Consider the following 9,461-nt stretch of genomic DNA (forward strand, 5'->3'; position numbering starts at 1 on the left):
TGCTCACCAGCTGGGAGTTTTCCACCTGGGGTCCTTGGGAGGGACCACGGATGAATTGCAAAAAACCTGTAAATACTCGAGTGCCCATCAGACCATGTACTTGTCTTCATGATTTTACGTTGTTCTGGGTTATCCCAAATTCTCATCCATGGCCCCCCAGAGCCTACAGATGAGGACAGCATTCATTCAGCAGGTATTTACCAAATCCCTTGCCAAGTGCTGGGGATGACACTGCTTGGTGGGGGGCCCGCGGGGGGGCTCCTCTTTAAGCCCAGACTCTGCATCAGAAAGCTGATGTGCTTTGTAGGAAGAGTGACTGATTGATCAGGGGACAAATTATCAGCACCTCCGGAAGATTTCCTCTCAGATCTCTCACTCATCTTCATCGGAATGCTAATAAACACTGGGAAGATGCATTACACAATTTCCTGTCTGCCTTCGGCCACAGGCAGGCGGCAACCCCAGCTTCAAATCCTGGGGTGCCCTTTTCCTTTCAAACCTCAGCCTCAAATTTTCCCTCTAAGGAAGATAAAGGAAAACAAGTCCCACTGAGTAATTAAAAACTGAAAAGGAAACCTGGCACCGTCCCTTAGGCTTTGGATGCCGGGTCTGGGAGGTGAAGGACTGGACTCGTGGCCCAGGAGGGGACTCAGGACCGCCAGAGAGGGACCCCTCTTCCGTGGAAAGCCATTGCAAAGGCCTTGGAACTGAGGGCTGGCAGAGCCATCCCCTGGAGCTGAGGCAAGAGCTTAGTGCTTCTCCAGGCACTGACAGCCTCCCTCCCTCGGGCCCCATCTCTGTGGCTCCTGTTGAATTAACCAGGTGAGTAAAGCAACTCTTAGAGAAAACAAAGCAGGAGTGTGAAGAGGGGAGTTTGAGAGGAGCTCACAGACAGAAGAGGAGGAGAAAGAGCCCAGGTCCTCCCCAAAAAGTCCCCAGACCCCACAGGCTTTCCTGCTTCCCCAAGCACCCCATCTGTCCCCTTGGAACAGGTCCTCAACAGTGTGTATGTAGGTCTACAACACTCCTGTGTGCTTGTAACATCTGTCTTCACTGCTTGCAGGCTGGAAGCTCCATGAGGGGGTCTGGGTCTGTTTTATCACCACTGTGCACTGGCACCGGGCCCCAGAGTAACCACTGAGTGAACATGGCTGGGGCCCAGTTTTCTAGAATTCCTTCAGATGGCACCCCGGGCTCTGAAAATCTGGTGAGATTGCAGGAAACACACGTTTCGCTCCTGGCCACGGTGTGAAGGGAGGCCCCACTCTGGCACCCTCTGTCACCATGAGGCTGCTTCGGATAAGGTCGGGAGCACAGAACTACAGGGCAGGCCCCCACGGGGGCGGGGCTGGAGCGACTCAGGCATGATAGCCCTGGCCACAGTTCCGGGGAACCAGCGGTTAAAGCAGCCAGTTCTCCCATGACTTGTCACCTTCTGGTGGCTCCTAAGAGAACTCGACAAATCCTAGTGACATTTCCTGGGCAAAAACCCCCAATTAGACCCCAGAGCTGTTCCTAAAGGACGTGCGCTCACACACTTGAGAAAGCACGGCCAGCCTCCTGTGCCCAGCAGTCACAGAGTATCTCCCTCCCTCCCACAGACACCGGAAGACAAAACAGGGACCAACCACCAAACCCCAAACCCCAGGCTCAGAGACATTCACTCATGCGAGGGCACCGGTGCGAAAGCTCCCACAGGAGGGGCAGGCCGTGGGGGACATCTTCAGGTCCACCTGCCCCCAAGAGGCCGAGACACCTTGCCCTGCTCAGAGCACCCAGAGTCTGGTTAAAAATAAGCAGCCTTGGGCCATCACTCCTCAAAGGGTTCATTATGGCTTATGTAAAGTGTGAGCTCCAGGCTCCCAGAGGCTGACAGGAATTAGGAGTCTGATCATCTGAGGCAGGGAGGCAACGCCCCCATGCTATGTTTATCCCATGTCTTTGCCTCATCCCTTGGAGAGTGAGCATACTAGAGGGAAGGGCCTCCAGGAGAGACACAGAGAATGCACATCAGCTCAGGCAAAAAATCCCCGGCCGCCCATGGCCTGCAGACCGGGCAAGGACGCAAGCTGATCCAGCCTCGGCCCAGCCCTCAGGAGCAGAGGCCACTGGAGCAGGTTCTTCCCAGAGGAAGTCCTACCATTTCTTTGCTGGAGATTTCTCCCTTTGCTTTAGGGAAGGAAGGACCCAGACACAGGAGAAGAATTAAGGTATCCGGGGCTGGGGTCTCCTGAGGCCTGAGTCTTTAAGGAAAGGAAAGGACTGAGGGAAGAATCACAGAGTTGGAAAGAAATGGTGTTTGAGGAGCACAGGGCTCTCCCCTACCCAGAAATGTTTCCCTGTGACAGGAGGGCAGGACAGGAAAGGAGGCGGGAGCCTGAGAAAGGAAGGTCAAGGCAGCCGGGCCCAGAGACATGGGGACCACGACTGGAAGGCCGCATCCTCGCCCAGCCTAGCTGCACCCCCATCCACACTCAGGGAGGCGGGAGGAGGAAAAAGGACGGGCTCCCCCAGCCCAGGCAAGAGCCAGGTACACTCTCAGGAAGAGAGTTTAAAAGTGTGGATTCCATGTCCTGAGTGAGTCAGAAATAACTGGGTCCAACAGAGCCTGTTGTATCTGGACAGGGACACAACATCAACTGCGCCGACTGAGCAAAGAGGCCCGTGGGTCCTGTGCTGTTGACTCCACACACACACAGGCCAATGGCCCACCTGCTCCAGTAGCACACTTAGAAGTAGGAGGCAGAAAAAGGCAACTTATATAAATATAAGTTTATCACAAACTTCTGGGCAACCGAGCATAGATACGGACCCTGACTAGACATTTCCAACCTGGCCTCCTCCACCCCAGCCCCAGCTGTGTGTTTGCACAGATGAAGTGGGGGGAAGCCAGGGGACAACAGGCTTTGTGCTGGTCGTGAACCACCCCATGGCTGGAAACACCTCCCACCACCTCCCAGGCACGGGCTGGGCCCTGACCCCAACTTAACTGACCAGAGTACCCAGCACCCCAGAAACCAACATGGCCCCAAGCAGGGCAATCACATTCCCACCCTGTGGACACTGGGAAAGAGAAGTCCTCTTGGGGTCGCTGAGCAAGAGAATGTGAACATCAGACAGCAAGAGACCCCCTCCTTGCCTTACAGACAGAGACTGTCCTGGAAGGAAGCCAGACAGGGGAGAGGAAGAAAGGAGAGGGGAGAAGCCAAGGCAGGAGGGAAGGGAAAGGAGGAGAGAGGCAGAAGGATGTGAGGAGAGGTGGGGGAAGGGAAGAGGAGGGAGCAGTGTGCAGTCTCACTCCCGGGCCCTTCTTCCTACAGCTCTTCCTTAGAGTGGGGACCTGCTCCAGGAGCCTTCTCAGCTTTGCAGGCAAACAAACCCCGCTGTCGATGAAGCTAGTCTGCCCTGGGTTTCTGAGAGTCCTTTACATTACCGGTGTCTGGAGTACATGCCCGGTGTCCCGAGGGACCCAGAAATGACACCAGGACTTCTTTGCCCCACACTTCCCCAGGGGCTGTTTGCTCTTTCTGCGGAAAGAGGAGGTGAGAGGAGCGGGGCCAAAAACTGAGGGTTCTGCCTTTCTGACTGAGCCTCAGTGAGGTCCTGACAACAGGTGATGGCCTCGAGCTAGTGAAGCTGTTGGAGGGCAAATCTACAAGACACTGGACAGGAGAGCTACTCCCTGCTCTGCCCAGACTCTAGCTCTGAAGGCTCCAGAACTGGCTCCCTGGGCACCTGTGGGATGGATGGTGGTCTCCAGCGAGGCATCTGTCAACAGCAGGGCCGGCAGCAAGAAGTGGGGAGTCAGAGAGGTGGGACGAGGCAGCCAGCCGGTAGCTAGACGTATCATTCTTGTTGGGCATGGGGTCACTACTCAGAGACTCTAGAAATTACCGGGAGACACGCTGAGGAGGCCAGTTTCTGCAGGTGAGGCGCCTGCTACAAAGAGGAGATAAAGAGCCTTACTTTGTAGGTACACACAGCGAAGGAGACTGTTCGAGTTACATAAATGAAACTCGATATTGGATGTGAGGGGCTTCTTGTGCCTTCCAGGAGCACGGGGCACGGGGCTGTGCATGAATCCCAGCAATGAAACCACTGACTCAGATGGTTTTAGGGCTGATGGTGCTGGGGAGGGGCCGGGGAGCAGGCCTGAGCTGGGGCAGTCTGTCTCTGAGGGGAAATGACTCTTTGGATCATTTCAGGGACAGGACAGAACAGAGCCCCGGGGTTTCATGCTCAGCTCCAATCAATCACAGGAGAGACAACCCAGCAGAACAGAGCCTCTGGTGCTTTCCCAGTTGGCAGAACTAAATTAGAAGCCCCCACAGCCTGTTGAGCCCGGCTGAAGGTGAACATTTCCGAGAGCCGAGCTGTTTTTTTAGACACATCTTTACATAAGGACGCGCAGAAAATCATCGCTGTCTGTCACCAACAGCGTGAACAGAATGTATATTTGGTGCTTCAGCAAAGGCCATGGGGGCTGGGGCCTGGCTGCTTCTCGTGACATTTCTCCTCCAAAGATACACAGCCCTGTTTGCTGAGTCCTGGGACTCCTCAACCCCGATGTCCCCAAGCACCAGCTCGGGGCGCCTGATTCCATCCTCCTGAGGCTGCAGGGTCAGGACAGTAGAGATCAGTATTCTAGTCACTATAGATAGATTTTCCGTTCTTCTCCCAGAGGGGACAAATACCGTGTTCCTGATTCTTAAAGACCTCCTGGTCTGTCCTCCCCCACAGACACACAGCAGGAAAGATTCAGCCTGAGGTGAAGCATAAGGGACATCTTCAGGAAGACAGAGCTGACGGTCTGAGGCAGCAGCACAGGTGTGTGAGCAGGAACCATAGGGACTGTCCCTCCACATGCAGCCAAGGTGTGTGTCACCCACAGGGTCACAGGGCAGGGGCCTGCAGAACGGAAAAGAGACCCAAGGTGTGTCAAGCCTGAGGGCACTGCCGGTCACCCTTGGTGCCCACCACAGGGTCGGAGAGGAGGAGAGGGACCTAACGGTGAGAACGGGACCCAGGAAGCCCCCAGACGCCTGGCATGAGGCAAGAGAAGGCAGAGCCATACACACTGCCACAGGAGCAGATGAGAATGATAACCCTGGCTGTGGCCACGTGCAGGGACTCCCCGGGGCTCTCTGAAGGCCACCCCCAGAAAGAAGAGGCCAGAACGGATGTGTAAGAGGCAGGATCTACATGACACTTCAGGGCTGCAGAGAAAAATGAATAGAGAACCCGCTTACCTGCCAAGCCTCGGAGTCTCCTCCAACATCCAGGGGTAGAAACCTCCATCGGCACAGAGCAGAGGAGTGGGGGTCTGGGGAAGCTCCCCAAGTCCCACTGCAGGCCTTCCAGCCCAGGACCTGGCAGGGCCAGTGCACCGAGAGCAAGGGGGTACCAAGGCCAGGCACGGCCACTGTCTTGTACTATGAAGCGTTTGGGGGACCTCCTAAGAAAGAAAGGAAAATAAGTTTTCCGTGAATTAACACATCAGCGTCGCGAAGGAAACATGCCTCCTGGTTCTCCAGCTCTTGCTTATTCCCAGCTCGCGTCCACACTGGCTTGGTCAGGCGACCAGCCTGAGCCAGGAGGACATCAGCAAGCCTGGCACCAGAAGATGCTGGATAGGCACGTGGCCCCTGGGGCTTGTCTTCTAGGAAGCCGAGGCTGCGTCCTGAAGAAGCGGGGCTACTGAATGTTTGAGGCCGTGCAGGGAGGAACCGGGAGCATGGGAAACCTCTAGAACATTGCAGCCTCGTCCAGCTCCTAGCTGAGGGCAGCCACGGGAGACTGGGAGAAGAGCCACCCGGCAGAAGCCTGTTTGGGGGCAGTGTAGGACCCAAGCTGTAGAGTCACAGAGGGACGGAAGGGCGGTCCCGGAACTTGGCACACGACGCGCAGCCTGAACACAGGAGCGGACTCTCCTCCATTCGCCCCAGGAGTGGGGCAAGTGCCTTAGCGATGCGACTCTGCTGGTGTTTATCCAGCCACAGGCAGGGTTCCCAGGGACCTAGGCCAGCTTGGCTTCGCCCAGAGAGAAACCCCGTCTGTGTGCACGAACAGAAACCCCCAAAACAGGGACGCCGGGGTGGCTCAGTCCGGTAAGCCTCTGCCTTGGGCTCAGGTCATGATCTTAGCGTCCTGGGATCAAGCCCCCTGTCTGGCTCTCTGCTCAGCGGGGAGTCTGCTTCTCTCTCTCCTTCTGCCTCTGCCTCTCCCCCTTCTCCTGCTCTCTCTCAAATAAATAAATAAAATCTTAGCGGGGGAAAAAAAAAAAGAAAGGAAGCCCCAAAGCACCACTGGCCTCTTGGAGAAAGGATGCTGCCGGTGGACAGAGCCATCCCCTCAGCACGTGCGTGGCCGGGCGTGGAGCACGGAAAGGAGGCTGCGGACTCCGGGGTGCTGGCAGGCTGCGGGCTCCCCGGAGGGAAAGGCGGCGAGCCCAGCAACAGTTAAGTGGATCGGCGAGGTTTCAATAAGACCGATGGACGGCAGGGAGGTGATGTCACAAAGCCATCAGTGAATCACTGCCCCACGGACAATGAGAACACGCCCTTAGGTCCCCAAGCTTACAGGTGCAAGAGCGCTTTCGTGTCCCTGACCTCTTTGAGTTGAAACAACAACCCAGCAAAGCGGGCAGAGCAGCATTCGTTACCACTTTTGCAAAGAAAGAATTTAAGTAGTACTGGGGGTGGATGGGGGGGCATCCAGTAGAACCCCCACGAACCAGAAGTTCAAGCCCTGGGCCCCTGAGTCCCACGAACAGGCCGAGGCCCAGGTGGGTGTGGTGAACACAGCTGAATGGGAAGACCGCCCTCCGGCTGGACACCAGGTGTGGGAGCACTACCCTGGGAGGCGACCTGCCAAGGATTTCTCACTGTGATCCCAGCACCTCCTGCCCAGGGCGGGGGCACTTGTCCTCCTGCCCTGGGACGCTCGGTATTAATGCAGTTCTACAGACTGGGACTGGGGCCACGGAATCAGTATTGAAGTAGCTCCCAGGTGACTCCCCTGGTCAACCATATTTGAACACTCTTGCCCCAAAGGTCCCTTTGCTACGTGGTAGGGTTATCAGGTTACTTGACTGGTAAGAGCAGAAATGGGACTGGGGCTCCACGATCCAGGGGTCAAGCTAACTCTCTGGTCTTCACCCGGGAGGTGGGACTGTTCCACTTTGGGAAGGATCTCTAAGATCCGGGCATACAGGGAAGATGGAGGATAAAGCACTGGAGAAGAAAATGGTGGGAAAAGTAATTCAGTCCCGCTCCACCCTGATCCACTAGTAAACACCATCATTGTGAAGCAGATCACAGTAAAGGGACAGGACACACGAACACGGGTCTGGGGTAATGACATTCTCTAGAACATTGTCTCCTGTTTCCTAGAGGTGAGACAATGTCATTCTTACACCGGGCCATGGGCTCGGTCCCTGCCCACTCCATCCTGGGGTCTAGGGACTCACTAGAAGTCAGAGAGCAGAGCCGTCAGGCGGACAGCCTGCCGGAGTGGGACAGCATGCTTCCTGGACATCCCGGCCTTAGACCTCCTCGGGGGCCCGCTCATCCCCCATGTGGGCAGGTTCTGGTGATGGAGACAGAGATGCAAGAGGAAAGCTTCCTGCAGGCTGAGCAAGTGGGCACGGGCACCCTCTCCTCTTGCCATCACGACCAAGGTCCTCGTATTTGGGACCCCTCTCTTATTTCTGTCACCCATTCCTTCTATTTGGGATGGAACCGCAGCCACTTATGATCTGTATGAGAAGGGTGTGTGCTCTTTAAGTACGCCCCTAGCCGGAGCTAGAATTTGCTCCTTAATGATCAGCGTGGTTCCCGCTCAGCTCACCAAAACCCCTCCCGCCCCTGTTCTAATCTTGCCCTGGCCTTCTCAGGTGGGGTCTCCAGAAAGGGGTCCAGCAAGTCTGCCATCTTTTCCCTTTCTTTCCAAATGGCCTTAACAGACCCCAGAGTGGGCCTTGTCTTCCTCATGATTCAGACTGAGGCTCTGCTCAGGGGCTCAGAGGGGCCAGAGAAGCAGACTCCCAGAAAGGACGTGATTTGGGGCACTTGGACAGTGGAAAGGCGCAGCCTACTCATTTGCCAGCTCAGCAGAGCCCAGCCAGGACCCTCCTGCCTGTGGAGGAGGAGACATTCTCCCTGAAGTAAAAAATGGCTAGTGTCTCTCCCCACCGGCTGTCTTCTCCAGTGGGTGCAGAGAGGATGGAAAAGTGTCTCTGGTGACATCATTGTCCATGTCATTGTGAATCTGAGCTTTGGACGCCAGGAATCCCGGCGGGGCCCACTCCCTTCCTCTCTCTGGGGCCCAGCCCCACCTCCAGCCTGCCCCTGCAGGGCTGGGGAGAAGGGGGGCCTCTGAGGGGCTGAGGGAAGCATGCCAGATGAGAGAAGCCCAGAGAGGGGCAGAGAAATAAGAAAGCAAATTACTTTCGCTGTTTTATGTTTTTTAAAAAATATTATTCTCATTATAAAAGTAAATGGTAGTCACTGGAGAAATTTGCAAACACCTCAGCACTCAGGAGCAAATGAAAATTGTCTTTAATCCCACTGCACAGAGATCCCTCCTGTGGTTTTCTTGGCATGTTTATATCAATGTTAATCCACAAACTCAAGTAACTCAAGGATAGTGCCATTATTTTTCCACTAGCCAATCTCCTTGAGGAGCGCCCCTACTACTCCCCTGCCCGCACCCACGCTCCTGGCACTGTGCTAAATTCTGGGGGCTGCCAGTGGGTGGGTGGTCTTCCCTCTCTGTGCTGGCGTCCACCAAGCACCTGCCGTCCTATCTGCTTCCTAGAGGTCAGTCCCATCCAAAAGACACCCCCAACACCTCCCCTCCACTTGCATGCTTGGAGCACTGGCTCAGAAGCTCTTCTTCTGATTCCAAAACATTTCGGAGCTGGAGGAAGCTAGTTGTGGCCCTTCACACTTGCACAGGCAGGCTTGCAGGAATCACTCTGTCTTCTCACACCCGGTCCAGCTGGCAGAACCACCCATCTTCCCGAGGCTCCTGCCTGCGTGGGGCTCTACGCAAGACTGGTATTGATTATCTCCCACACCCTGATCCCCAGAACTATCCATGTTTCTGCCAGCCCTCTCAAGGCAGAGAGGTCTCCTTGCATCCCAGGCCACTTCCCACATCACCCTGCCCTGAGAGCTGGAAGGTCTCCTGGAATGTCAGGGATGGGAAGATTTGCCCCGACACAGGGCTATCATAGACCTTGCTGAGTTGGGAGGACACAACAGGCTAACACCAGCCCTGCCAAGTAGACAGGCACCTTTTCTGATGCCCCAAATGTGCTGCACGTGTCAGGCATAGACCTGCCCTTACTCAGGATGCCTTGTTCCACTCCTTACTCCCAGACTTTGGAGACTCAAAAGCCAGTCATCTGACTCTTGTGTGAATGAGTCCTGCATGGCTGTCCCTTCCCAGAGGGAGTT

This window comes from Enhydra lutris, unplaced genomic scaffold, assembly GCF_002288905.1.
Source record: "Enhydra lutris kenyoni isolate GAN:26980312 unplaced genomic scaffold, ASM228890v2 scaffoldscaffold5, whole genome shotgun sequence".
In the NCBI taxonomy this organism is placed as follows: Eukaryota; Metazoa; Chordata; class Mammalia; order Carnivora; family Mustelidae; genus Enhydra; species Enhydra lutris.